A 15,459-nucleotide genomic window follows, 5' to 3' on the forward strand; every position below is an offset into this window, starting at 1 on the left:
AGTCTTGTGCACCCCTATCTTTTTCATAGTGTAAGAGGCTGTGCCTATAGTTTTTTTGATGTTTTTCAAAATGTAAGGGCATCGCATGAATGGAAATAGAAAGGGATATAATTTTTCCAAAAAAATGAGGAAAAAATATTAACTTCTTGGAAAACCTACATACCCAATACTAAAGGGAGTGGTGGGCCAGTACTGTGTCACATTTAGACTATCTTAACTTTTCATAAGAGCTTGATACCTAAGCATATTTTCCCTTTTTCATGCCTCTTTATTCGGTCTTTCCATGGAGAAAATGGGGGAGGGTGCTAACATTTTAAAGGCACCCGCCTCTTTACTAGCCCCTTTACCCTAATCTCCCTATGGGAAACGCTTCGAGCAACCTACGATCATGTCGATGTATCGACACAAATCAATGCTCAAAGATGGCTTATTTTGCTTCAGCTCAAAGAAGGAGAATTAGTCCCTGACTTCATTGATCAATCAATGGCAGGGAGTTCTTAATGAGATGGTCAGCGTTGGTTTATAAGTACCGGAGCTTCAGCAAGTCACTATCTTACTCTCTGCCCTACCCTCTTCTTAGAGATCCTTAGTCACCACACAGAGCAACTTGACCGGACTCAAGTTCCCTTCATTGATAGGCCGTATCGTTCAAGAGGATACCAGGAGGCGAAACTCCTCACCCGGATCACCTCAAATTCCTCAAGCCTACTTCACTACTACCCGTGGCTCTTTTACAATCAAGTCCGACAAATTCGCGGTATACTCCCCAATTCCGCAGACCTCCAATAAATCCATATTGGAATCGAGGGTGTGGACGAGGACCTGCGAACTCCACCCATACCCAAACCTCTGCTGTCTCGGACAATCCGGCATCTCTTCAGTTGTTCTGCACCTCCACTGTTGCCCCTGAGACAACACAGCAAACTGAGGATGTCTAGTACCTTGATACCACAGCTTCACAACATATGACCTCTCAACGATCCTGGTATGTCTCTTAGAATCCCTTCCCACAGCCATTGGCTGTTTTCTTGGGTGATCATTCTGAAATCCAAGCGTATGGAAAAGGCAGTATCGTCCTAAAATTCTTAACTGGTCAAGATTATACCCTTACGGATGTTTACTATGTTCCACTCCTTCGCAAGAATTTGTTTTCTGTAGCCTGTGCAGCAATTCTTGGAGCAGACATACGACTACAGGGAAGTTCCTGTATAGTTTGGATTGGTCACGTTGAGTGCTCGTGTCCTCAGTCCAATCGACTATACCCTATAGGAAGAAGTTTTCCAACACAGCTTCACGCTAGTCCACAATATCCCATCTTTGGCATGAGCGATTAATTTCCAACATCTGCGCTGGTTGACACACAATTCCGTAGCAGATGGATTGCCCCTAGTTGAGGTAATACGAAAGAAAGGATCAAGAGAGTAGTTGAGGTAGTACTTAAGAAAGGAAAAAATTAAAAACTAGTTTCTAGAGTGGCCAATGGCCGTGCTTTGAGTAGTAGTAAGGAAAAGCAACAGTAAGGAAGAAGAGTAGTTAAGGTAGTAGGAAAGGCAACATTAGCAAATTATTATAGGCTAAACATACGGGGTGGTTGCAAGGTAAGGGTGTGCACCTTTTGACCACTTCGGGAAGAGTGTGACAACCACGTCCCAAAAAATACAAAGGGCAAGCAACGGGCAACATACCTCGATCAAGGTAATTCAAGCAATCCAATTCTGCCAAATGTCATCCATTGGAGGTTCAAGGACTCAAATACCTCGATCAAGGTACTGATACCTCCGCAGCTAAATACCTCAATTGAGGTATGTGCACCTCGTGGCACTGTGACATGGCACCTTGTTGGCAATGTGACTTGGGAAGGGATACCTCGATCGAGGTATTTTCATATGAGATGGCATCCAAGCAGCAGCCAAGGTGGCAAGCCCCATAATACCTCAAATGAGCTAGGTGGTGTGAGTTGGCAGGTTATGTCACACATATCAATACATGGCATCCAAGTGTCAAGCCCCACAATAACTCGAACGAGGTAAGGCATGTAGAGGTGGTGGGTTATGTCACTTATGTGGCATACCTCGAACAAGGTAAGGTATGTATAGGTGGCAGGTTATGTCACTTATGTGGCATACCAAGGGCATACCTCAAACGAGGTAATGGATTCGAATTCCATGGGTTATGTCACTTACGTGGCATTCATGCAATGGGATAATGCATGCTCATGTAATGAGATAATGGCATTCATGAAATGGGATAATGCATGCATGGCCATGTAAATACCTTGATCGAGGTATTTACATGGCCATGTATGCATGCTTTGCATGTAACAAAGCATGAAATACCTCAAACGAGGTATGGCTTGCCACAATGATAGCCCTTTCAATAGGTTCATATGCCTCAATAGGCTAATATTGGTCCTTTCAAATAAGGGATCAATCACCTCGATCGAGGTATGGATGCCACGTGGCATTAAAAATCCCATAAGCACAATTTTCAAAATATCACCCCCTCTAAGCTAAAAGGCCCCACTCCCTTATTCTCCTTGTCTTCCCTCACTCTATCCTCAAGTCCTTTTCCCACCAAAGAAGCCAAAGGAGTCCTCCCTATTGCTCACCAAAGAAGCCAAATGAGTCCTCCCTAATCCTGTTAAGTCATCATACCTTACTCTTCTCTTTTGGTGCTTAGTATTTGCTATTCTCTTTTGGTGCTTAGCATTAGTTTCCTTAGTATCTAGCATTTATTTCTATCATTAGTTGCCTTGGTCTCTAGCATTTACTTATAGCATTATTTTGGCCCTTTTTTTCATGATTCCCTTTGCCATGGCTTATTCAATGTCCCTAGCTAATGTTATATCATCTATGGAGAGTGAGCTATCGAGTATTCTTGGTAGGGCACATAATATCCCTGCTGTCCTCCATCTTGTTTCAGACCTAGATTCCATGCTTGCATCATTACATACTTTAGGTAGTACGCCAGACTTAGAGGATTGGACACGCACTCATCTCCTTGCTACCATATCCCAAGGTCTTTCATATGATGAGGTTAAGAGGTTGGCTGGTATTAGGGATGATGTCTTAGATATCTTCTTAGATAGGCATGGCAATAGGCCACTGAGGGAGAAACCCTTGACGATATCTAGGTGTTCTCACCCATTGGTAGCATCACATATCTATAGTCGATATGTGGCTGCTAACAATGGAAGAATGCGTAATAATCGTGAGATTCCATTATACTTTGGCATGCACTTGTATGCCGAGTTTGTATTGGGACATAGAGTGGAGTACTCTAGTGTATGGCCTAGTGGTGGAGTTGGTAGTGGGAGGATGTAGAACGAGCGACATGGAGGGCATGGTGCTGGTGGACTAGATGTTCAAGGAACATTCGTTACCTCGTCTTCTATACAGGAGGTAGGATCTCACATCACTTTGGGTGTGAGGTTCGTTGTCATTGGGTCCATTCAGCATATGCTCAACAGTATGTCACGACTAGAGGCTTAGCCTATTGACATGGTATGTATAATTTTGAAATGTTTTCTTAGTTTAAGTTATACTTTGAATTTTATCGCTCTTATGTGTTTTGGTTATTACCACATGTAGCATGTATCTTCATCAGCACCGTCTACTGGTAATGGAACAGACGTTGGCTCATCACATGTGATTGTAGCGACTACTGCTCCTACCATGGTATGTTCCACTTATTCATTTTCATGCGACATAGAAAACTTTATGTGCATTAAGAAGGATTTAGACGTATAGCATGTGCACATGATATCTACATAGGCACTGGCACTATCTAGTAGTGGCGTAGACATAGGCTCATCACATGCGACTGTAGCGCCTGTTGCTCCTATCACGGGATGTTACACTTATTTGATTTCATGCTTCATATTTAACTCTCGGTGCATTAAGGTAGGATTTATACATATAGCATGTGCACATGATATCTACATAGGCATCTGCGCCTTTTATGGATGTTCATGAGTTGATGCACACTATTGAGAGATTGAGGGTAGAGTTGAGCGACACACGGGATCAATTGCATGACACTTAGACTCGCCTTCAGGATCAGGTTCAGAATACACAGGCTGACGTAGATGATGAGACCACTAGGCGTAGGATTACACAACATAGGGTCGAGCACTTTTGCATGCAGGTCCGTCATTTTGAGGAGTGTGGTGGCAGTACGGTAGCATTTTTGGATCCATACATAGCCTTGTATCCATAGCCTGTGTCACAGTTTTAAGGGTGCCCGAGACTTTCATATACAGTGCTAGAGTTTGTTTGTCATACCTCTTGCACTTTGTGTGCAATAGACTTTGATGGAATAGGATTTTATGGACTTGGTTATGGGCATCTATTCCATTTGAATTGCATTGTACGATCATTGACTATGAAGTCTAGATGCCCTTGTCCCTCTCATCACATATCGGACTTTAGGTATGGACTCGTATCCTGGAGAGCATGTTGAGATGGACCTAGTGACAGGTAGGCTTGCTTCTCATATGACACAGGAGGACATTGAGAGGATTGTACTAGAGGAGAGCTATTTTCACATTCTAGAGGGTGTTGAGGAGCCAGCTCCTATTCCATGGATGCATCAGGACTTTGATGATAGTGAGTTGGCTCGTGAATTGAGAGAGAGCTGTGAGGAGCTGATTCTGCAGGCAGGTGGTTCAGAGGCACTAGAGTAGGAGTAGTGCATCTCGAATGCTGAGAGGTCGACTCATTTAGAGTTTGAGACACGAGTCTGAGCCGATTATCACTTGTAGAGTATCATGCATCAGATGTTGCAAGAGGCATGTAGGATGCAGTATGTGTGTTACGAGGTACAGAGCTCCCTTTTAGTGCATGATGGATTTCACGGCATTCCATGATAGTGGATCAAGTGGCAGGTGGAGTGCGTCGGAGCGCATCCTAGAGACCTTGATTGGACATGGAGGAGAATGATTCAGAGTAGCTAAACCCAGAGTTGCTGGGTTAGCTATATTATCTGTATTTATTATTGTGGACATATTTTTTTGTATATGCTAAACCCATATTCAGCTTACCGTTATTTTCTTGTGTAGTGAAACTCCATGCTAGAGACCTGAGCTTTGAAGGCATTTTCGTAGAAAACACTAAAAATGCAGGCATGCAAAAAATATGGTAAGAGAGTGTTCAGCACATCGACAAGTAACGATAATTTCTTGGAATCATTGTTTGTATTTGGCTCTTTCTAACATAGCAGTGCGCTTCTGATGCCAGACGAATTTGGATGCAACTAAAAGCACCTAAAAGCTTCTAGTTGAAGGCACAAACATTGCAAAAATTAAGAGAATGGTTGCTTAGTAGACTGCGAAAATTATGAGAGTGTGATGAGTCCATCAACAAGATTACTGAGAACCTCGAGTTGGATGTGGCTTGGCTTGTGCTCATCTAAAGATATTAGACCATGTGAGTCAAAATTGCTACACTTCAAGCTACTTCTACTGTTTTGGTTTTCTGGTTCTCTTGGAAGACTACCCTGTATGGCCTGTGTACTGAATGTTATGACCTTTCAGGAATTATCAATACAAATAGCGTAATTTCTCTACAAAAGAAAAAATGATTGCTTAGAAATTATTGCAACTATACAATCGTGGGGAGCTTGTTTTCGCTTTGGCTATTTTCGTTGCAAAAATGCATAGTGAGATGAACCTATCCACTGTGTGTCATTCCGGTGGCTCACTATAATGTGGGACATGCAAACACACTCTTATCAAGGAGTATGAGGCAAAGAGAAAGTGCAAATGCTGACTTAAGGTGAAGCTACAAGCAAACTGCATGGACTTGGATGTTGCAAAGCGCTGGAAGATTTCTCTTGAGGTTGCATGGTACTTCAAGCAACGTACACAAGGTATACATGAGGAGGCAAAGGTTGAAATTGCTAGGAGTGTTATTGAGCACCTAGTACTTCGAGAGCTACAGGGTTCATGTTCATAGGCGGTTGTGGATCATGAAAAAGGTTTATTGATAAGAGGCCTTCAGAACAACCTCAAGTACATGAAAAATCCCGAAAGCTCTAAAGAGTTGTTTCTGAAGAGGGCGAGCATGATGATGGTCATGAATACCAAAGCTCAAGCCAGGAAACCAAATATTGCGACTGCGTCAAGACTTCTAGGTGTGCATAATAGGAACTTCTATGCTGCTAGATCTCGAATGTGTCAGGAGATGATACCACTACATTTGTGTGAGTAACAACCACACATAGATGGTGCAATTATAGAAGAGGTGAAGGAGTTAGTGCTATCATTATCGACCAATAATGCATGTGTCTCACCCAATAAGAAGGATGTCTATCGAAAGCATACAGGGAGAGACTTGCAAGAAACACCCAGTGCATTTTCTTGAGTAGCCTCAGGTTGGTGATATTGCTTCAGGTTGTATCCCTTCAAGAATCATAAGCTCATTCCTTACTTCTCTATGGTATGTTGTTAACAAGTTGATGGTGGCTTTTAAGTTCTATTTTTGTTAGCTCCATTATGACTTACTACAAATAAGTACATGTTCATTACTATTGTGTTGTTAGATGATCATTGCTCTACCTTTTGGTAGCTACATGTGGCTACCATGGCCTAAATTGCTATGACATGCTATGACTACTTACCAAATGATGGGATTAGTTACCAAGTGCTGCTAGTAGCACTCAAGTTGGAGTGAGCAAAGTGGTGGACGTTACGTAATAACTAACTACTAGCTACCACATCTATTAACTATGTGTGCTATGATTATTAACATACCAAATCATAGCCACCAATAAGTGAATTGTTTTCTATCATTAGGCATCCATTGTTGGCACTTAGCTATAGAGTGCTACCAGCAGTACTCATGTAGGAGCTTTGTAAGTGGTTAATAAATAATTGAGTAGTAGCTACCATGTCTGTTAAGTATGAGTGCTCTTGTTCTTGTAGCAAGTGGTAGCCACCACCAATTTGCATGATAGCTATCATTAGGCACCCATTGCTTCCATTACCATGGGTGGTGGCCAATTGCTTGAGTGGAAGATACCATTTGCTACCACAAACAAAAAGTAGGCAATTATTTGAGTGCAAGCTAGCACTTGCTGCCACTAAGCGGGAGCAATAGCAACATAGCACTTGCTACCACTTACTACCACTTGTTGCTACCACTAAGCTAGAGCAACAAAAACGCAGCCCTTGGTAGCACTTGCTGCCAATTGCCACCAGTAGCTATCAGTTGCTACCAGTATCAACAATGCCAAAAGAGCGACCAATCCATTGGATCCATATGTGGTAGCTTCTAAGTGATTGTGCAGTAGCTACCATGTAGTAGGCAATTCTTTTAGTGGAAGCTACCACTTGATGCCAGTAAGCGAGGCAATTTTTCCAGTGGAAGCCACCACTTGTTGCCACAGAGTGAGAACAGCCTTAACTTAGGAATACAATTTCATTGGCAACCAGAAACAAAGTCACCTTTGAAGTGTGGTGACCAAAGGGTTTATTTGTATATCTCCAAAGGTGACCAAATTAATCATCATTGGAGGGAACATGCTGTGTGCGCTCAAGAATGAAAGCCTATTAAAAAATGTAAATTTGGAGATGCTTTCATCAAGTACATTGATTATTTGAGTGGAAGCTACCACCTACTACCACTAAGCGAGACAATTATTTTAGTGGAGGCTAGCTACCACTTGCTGCCACTAAACGAGGCAATTATTCGAGCTACTACTTGCTGCCATTGAGTGAGAGAAGCCATAACTCATAAAGACAATTTAGTTGGTAATCAAGGACAAATTTAACTTTGAAGTATGGTGACCAAAGGGTTTATCTGTACATCTCCAAAGGTGACTAGATCAAACATCATTGGATGGAAGACGGTGCACTCAAGATTCAACACTTATTAAAAAATGTAACTTGCGAGATGCTTTCATCAGCTATATTTATTGTGTACATGTTTTCACTCAATACGTGGCACTTAATTTAGGTTATAGTTATTCAAATTGCATGATACGACAATAGCTACTCGTGTGCTTTTTGGAGGTACTAGCATAGTGGTACTAGAAAGTGAGGTTTTAAAAAATATTGAAATTGAGAGGTCTTTGGCATGGAGTTTCACTACACAAGGAAATAATGGTAAGGTGAATAGAAACGTGCAAACCTCTCATTTTGATGATGTCCCAAGAGAATGCTACTAATGATGCTGTCGTGCACACCGATTCACAGTGGAGAGGTCTTGGAGAGGGAACATTGTGTGGAGAGGGAACAGTGTGATGTGGATGTGGAGAGAGAATATATAGATATAAGAGACATATCACATCTATGAGAGAGGTTGTGTGTGAGAAAGAGAGATCTGAGATACAAACTGAGCGAAATTCAAACCATGGGGCGGGAGAATTTAGACTTGATGACAGCTTTCCACTTGGTCATTGCTATACATAGTAGATTTCCTTTTCCAATTACATGGCTTTCCCTACACCAAGTAGCAACATAGTGGCTACCACTTTGATAGTGATGTCCGCGACATAGCATCAAGTCCACCTAATCACACCCTCCTTGCTCCTTAAGTGCTCGCTCCACCCCTTGCTCTAGCTCTGCTACTCCATCCAACATGAATCCTTATGAATTTGTTTTGCCCAAGGACCTATCCTATAGAGTGAATAGCATTGGGGAGGTTATACAGGATGAGGACAGGAAGGCAGTCACAAGATACATGAGGAGGTTGTTTAGCACCCACTACCCCAATGATATATTCAAACCTTGGAACCAACAAGACAATAAAGCCAAGGATTCCTGCATATATTCCCTCAAGAGATAATTTCCAAATCCTAAAGGGTATGAGTTTTATCGAAATGCCATGCTTACTCGCATGGGGGAGCTCCTTAGGTCTCATAGATATGAATTAAGGGAGGCTGTTAAGGAGGGTAAGCTCAAGCTAGGGTGGGTGGATCCAAAGGATTGGAAGAGAGAAAAAATGGATTATAAGGAGAATTTAAAAGATGGTTGAGAACAAGGAGGATCAAAGACTTACATGTGGATGTGAAGCTTCCATCCAATCAATCATGGTTCGATCCCTCTCCAACCTTTGGAAAAGAGCATATGTATCATTGCACTATACAGAGTCCATTTCAGTCTCAGTAGGAGCCCACCCAATTGTTGATAGCTTGTGAACCAAAATTAAAGACATTATATGTGTACGTTGAGCATGGTGCATGTTTTTTGGATGTACCTAGACTGAGTTGTACACACAACAAGACAAAGCACCAATAGACGCACGCACAAACGCGTTTCATGAACTAAAAAAAAAACTTACGGGCGCGTCTATTTGCGCGTCTATTTGTGCGTCTGGAGACCCGCGTCTAATTGCACGTCTATATATCCGACTTACGCACGTATAGATGCGCACAAAGATGCATAAATAAACGTGCGTATAGACGCAAGTCGAACAGACAGACGCGGATATAAACGCGTTTTTAAACGCACTGATAGACGCGCCTTTTTTTTAAAAAAAGTTTTACAGAATAGTACTGTGTATGTTGTGTATGCTATATAGTTACAAGAATCCCATATCCACATTCTGTAATTCAATTCTTACAGCCAACCGCATTTTAATTACAATTCCAAATAAAATATTACAACTCCAAAACGCAATAAAATTGAAAGCTCAAAAAGTGCTTGTATATACATATAGCACGAAGCTAAGCCACGTCATGTGGCTTCAAGTACAAAAAATAAGGAAGCTAAGCCATGTCATGTGGCTTCAAGTACAAAAAATAAGAGGAGTCTATATACAAGAGGCACGAAGCTAAGCCAGTGGCTTTAAGTACAAAAAAGAATAGTAGCACTACTTCTACGACTAATCCTCGCTGCCTTCCACGCTCCCTTCGGCGCTCCCTTCTGCACCTCCTTCCTTGTCTTCCTCGTCGTCTTGTGCATGGGGCTGTAAACAAGGGACAACATATATCAATGTATGAAAAATCAAATCTTTACTTATAATTTTGGCATTATTTAATTACTTTCAAATACCTGGGGGGCCTGTCCAGTAGCTCGGGTATACTGCTCCTCAGTAATCAACCCGTCATCATAGAAGTGCCTCCATGTATCTCCTCTACGATGGTGGCGGTGGTAGGCTGTCTCCACTGGAGTAGGGTATCTGCCCACGATCTCAAGCTGCATGATCGTGATACACTTTGTGGAGGGATTAGTACAAAGAAACAACCAACCTCCTAATAAACTACATAAGCAATATAATTTGAGATCGATACTTACAAATTGGGCCTCCCATGATTCAACACCCCCTGCTCCAAAATGCGCGCTTCCATATTCCTCCATCTGGATCCTCTGTGCCTCCACGTGCTGCAGATTGGGCTCCTCCCTCGCTGACTTCATTGCCTTCTTCCACTCACGCTTGTGAGCGGTGTGGGGCGGGCCCCTTGGAGGTTGACCTGCCTCAAGCCTGGCAAGCTCCGCTAGTGCCTGCCTCTTAAGGGAAGATCTTTTATTGCCAAGTATCGTAACAATCTTTGACTTGGCCCATTTATCTGTGAACTGGCGATTGGGGGGATTAGGATACCTAGAGTGAACAGCAGCGAGGGTCTCCTCAGCCAACCTCTTTGGGTGGTCTTTATAGTGGATAAAGCAATCTCTATAATTGTTAGCAATTACAGAGCGCATGAAGGCCATGATGTCCTTCCCCCGCGCATCCATCAAGATGCGTCCTGTCTGAGTGATGTCATAATAAATCGTACCATCACCCAGAGGCACGTCTAAATCATCTGAATCATCCTCCTCCTCACCGCCACATGGCCCAAAGTAGCATCCGCCACCGCTCTCCCTGCTACTACGCCTGCTACCCTGTCGTGTCGAGCTCGTACGCTGGCCACTCGTAGCTGGGGACTGCACGGGACTACACTGACCACTCGTAGCTGGAGAACCGAGTCTCGACGGCTGGGGAGTACGTCGACGGCTCGCCGAGACAGAAGGTCCTCCTGACGGCATGGGGGAAGGGGCATAAGACGGGATGGCAGAAGGGACATAAGACGGCATGGGGGAAGGGGCATAAGACGGTACGGGGGAAGGGGCATAAGATGGCTGTGCGGACTCCGCTAGGGTGATCTCAGGCGGTGTGGGGTGGCTCGGAGTTTGTAGTGCCGACTCCTGGGGAGTGTTAAGGGTACCCGTCATATACCCGTATAACTCCGCAGGACTAGGAGGGTGCCCTAAAAGATTATATAAATCCTTCCAAATCGATTCCCGCGGATCAGGTCAGCTAGAAGCACTTCCTGGCCACATGTTGAACTGGAAAATAGGAAACAAATCTATTACTTTGGGAGCTGAGAAGAAAGGGGAAAAAAAAACAGGCTCTGTCAGAGCGCGTCTATAGACCCGTCTGAGCTGCGCATCTATAGACGCGTCTAACAGAGCGTTTAACAATTCAAGTAAAAGCGCGTCTAACAGTCCGTCTACCCGAGCATTTAAAAGCGCATCTATCAGTCCGTCTAACAGTCTGTCTACCAATACATCTAACAGTGCGTTTAAAAGCGCGTCTAACACTTCGTTTAAAAGTCCGTCTAATAGAGCGTTTGTTTGAGCGTCTACAGACGCGTCTGTGTGTGTCTGCAACAAAACAGACGCATGGATAGACGCGCGTTTAGATGCGCCCTTGGATGCCCCTATAGACGCGCTCCGCAGGCGAGAATACTAAAAAGTCGAAAAGGATGTTGCGCCCGACAAAAGAACGTGTTGCTCATACCTAGACCCTGCGTTTCGTGGATGCAAGAAAGTACAAAACTGGAAAGAGCAAGCAAGAACAACTTCAAAAGGACTTACTTGGAAAAAGGTATGGAAGGATCTTTCTTTTCCAAACTTGTTTCTTCTCCTTGTTCGTACTCCTCCTCTTCTTTAGGCTTGGAAGCAAGTGTAGGTACGGTCCCTTTCTCTTGAGTGAAAGCTTGGAACTGTGTATGAGAGGCTCTCTCTTAAGCTTCGAATCTATGGAACTGCTAATAAAGAAGGAAGGAAGCCGCTCGCGAAGTTTAAGTAATGAAAAGAAAAGCAAAGCGAGCGGCGCGTCGAAAAGCAGGTTTAAAAGCTGCGTCTATTACACGTTTATAGTCACGTCTATTAGTGCGTCTATAGGCGCGTCTAAATACACAGAGTAGACGCGCGTTTAGACGCGCTGTTAGACGCGATATTAGATGCGACTATAGACACGGCGATAGACGCAACACAGAGTTTAAATCAAGCATTCGAAGAAGAGCAAATTTGGTGGGTTGTTTGTTTGTAGGATGTCTCCATCTTCAACAAGTAGCTCCAGTGAGGATGAATCCCTCCGTATCCACCATCGCGATACCTATGGGTGTTCATATGTTTGAGTTATGATCCCGTTTTAATTTGATACAGGATGCAGTGCCACACCCGCACATGTTACCCTATGCCCGTCGTGAGGAGGCAAAGCGTCGGTGATATGAGGTGGGATCTTCAGGAGGGACCGTTACGGATGCATGGAGTGATGGTGATAGTAGCCCTCCGCCATTACCTCATGAAGCCGTGGAAGAGGAGGTGTTTGATGATATGGTGCGGGATTTATATGTCCATCAAGGGAGGGATAATAGCATGGAGCAGGATGATCTTTTTACCGCAGCATCGACTCCACTGTTTGAGGGGTGCACATTCTCTGTTCTACGTGCCTCCCTTGAGTTACTAAACTTGCAAACCATCTATGGATGGAGCAATGCAAGTTTGAATGCATTACTCAAGTAAGCTTTAAAGTCGATTTTGCAAACATGGTGAATTATGCGCCTGGGTCAATTACTCAAATGCTTTTCCTCATTTATGGTCTTCACGTGCAGGCTATTGTGTAAAATGCTTCCAAGGGAGAATAAATTACCGACCTCAAGAGATATGGCAAGGCAACATGTGACCTCTCTTGGAGGATTAGATTACAAGTGCATCCATGCATGTGTCAACGATTGCGTTTTGTTTCGTGGACTACATAAGGATGCAAGAGAGTGTCCTACTTGTGGAGAGGCAAGATATAGAGTAGATCTCAAAACCTTGGACGTGCCTCATAAGGTATTGCGACATTTTCCCATAATCCCTCGCATCCAACATATGTTCAAGTGCAAATCTATTGCAGAGCTCATGTCATGGCATTCCTCCCATCGATCAACCGATGGCAAGTGGAGAACTCCCGCGGACTCTCCTGCGTGGAAGCATATTGAAGACACATGGCCAAGCTTCAAGGAAGAACCTAGGAGCTTGAGACTTGGATTGGGTATGGACGGTGTGAACCCATTTGGTCTCAAAAGCACGTCTTACAGTGTATGGCCAGTGGTATTGGTGAATTACAATCTTCCACCCTCTATGGCTATTAAGAAAGGACATGTCATGCTGTCCCTTCTAATTCCAGGGAAACATAAAGTCAAAAAACCTGATGTTTATTTGGAGCCTTTGATTGATGAGCTAGAGATACTTTGGAGAGGTATCAAGGTGCATGATGTGAGCAGGCCTCCCTCGTCACGAGACTTCAACTGCAAAGCAGTCTTGATGTGGACGATGCATGACTTCCCAGGCTATGGCGAGTGTTCAGGTAAGCATTGCATTTTTTAATTATGAATAGGCAAAGGACGTGGCACCCTAAACCCACCTTCCACTCTTAATTGCATCTATTGTTTCAGGTCTCACTACATCGGGTTACCATGCATGTCCTGTTTGTGGTCCTTCGCTAGTTGCCTCACGGGCAGACGCATTGAATAAGGTCATCTATGAGAATCACCATCGATTTATCCCACCTGATCATCCTAGATATGTTGCCCCTTGGAATGAAGTCCTCCCACAATCAATCACCGCGGGAGATTGGATGAGAATTTAGGACGGTTCCACGACTCCTCCACCACTTGGCATGAGCCGGTAAGGATTTGTAACTATTGGCTGGAAGTAAAGATTGGCTATATTGGTTGGAAGTAAAGATTGCACGCTAACACTTTATTTTGTTTAGATACTCCATCTTTTATCGTTTACCATATTGGTCCCACCTCAAGATCAATCACCTGCTCGATCCCATGCATATCTTCAAGAATGTGGCATCTACCATTTGGGAGCATTTGAATGGGACACGAGACTCGGCAGGCATAAGGGAGGATCTACGTACCACAGGGAGGATGCGTGAAGCTTGGCCTCAAGAGAGACCAAATGGGTGTGTTTTTTTACCTCGTGCACCGTGGATGTTATCAAAGCTAGAGATGGCGACGGTGAAGTGCGCTATTACTACAATTCGTACTCCCACTGGATGCATGAGGTGTTTGAAGGGAGCCTTTACAAAGAGCAAGAAAAGAGGTGTAGAGCAATTATATGGCTTGAAATCTCATGATTGGCACAAGATGCTCCAAGTAAGTATTTTATATGCATAATATATTTTTCTTTTCAAATTTGTGAGTGAATAGCTATAAGCAACTAATCAACCACCTCCTCGCAAGTTCAGTTCATACTACCTACTAGCATTTCACGTAGTGCATCAAAGGACGTGAAAGATTGTATTTACAAGATGGGCGAGCTTGTGAGGTATGTGAGCTCAAAGGAAATAGATCCCACCATGCTTGAGAATGCTCGAGTTATGTCAGTGGAGGCGGTTTGTTTAGTGGAGGAGACATTTCCACGTTCTATTCTCACAAGCCAACTACATCTCATAGTACATTTGGTGGATGAGATTGCTATATGCGGTACTATACATGCACGATGGTTGTTCTTCCTCGAGCGCTTCATGAAGACGTTGAAGGGCTTCGTGAGACAAAATGCAAGACCCGAAGGTAGCATGGCCGAGGGTTGGTTGGTACAAGAGTCACTTGTATATATTTCTGAGTTTCTTGTTGCTGTGGATAGCTCTCTCCCACGACTATGGAGAGATGATGAAGACCTAAGGATGACCTCTATTGTGCCTCAAGGAAAAGGACGCAACAAAGTAATAGACACGGAGTTGCGTAATAGTGTCAACTTCTTTTGCGTGCTTAATAGTGATGTGATGAAAAGATGGGTGACAAGATACGAGGATGCAAAGGCAAGAAGACAAGAAGAAAGGGCCCTCTTTCGTACACACCACTGATCTCATGTGCCATACCCTCAGCATCTAAGAGCACTTCCAAAGGATATTCATGTGGATTGGCTACTTGATGAAATGGAGAAAGCAGAGAAAGACGAGGGGATGCATATCACAATGGAAGAATGGGAGTATGCTAGGGGATGCATGAGCAAGGTCGGTATATAGAATGTTATGCATAAGTTAGGAGCTTTTTATAATTTAGATTGCTTATTTAATTGATTTTTTCTTGGTGTAGTGCACTATGTTCAATGCTATATGGTGTGAGGGCAAGCATTTTCGAACACAACGGATTGATGATAAGAGAAACACACAAGATTGCAGCGTCATTGCTAGCTTTGAGGGAGCCAATGGAGCCATGGATGATTATTGTGGCATAATCCAAGATATCATTATG

The sequence above is a fragment of the Dipteris shenzhenensis genome, chromosome 4 (assembly GCF_047967505.1).
Source record: "Dipteris shenzhenensis isolate YYH24624 ecotype China chromosome 4, Dip_SZ_1.0, whole genome shotgun sequence".
NCBI lineage: Eukaryota > Viridiplantae > Streptophyta > Polypodiopsida > Gleicheniales > Dipteridaceae > Dipteris > Dipteris shenzhenensis.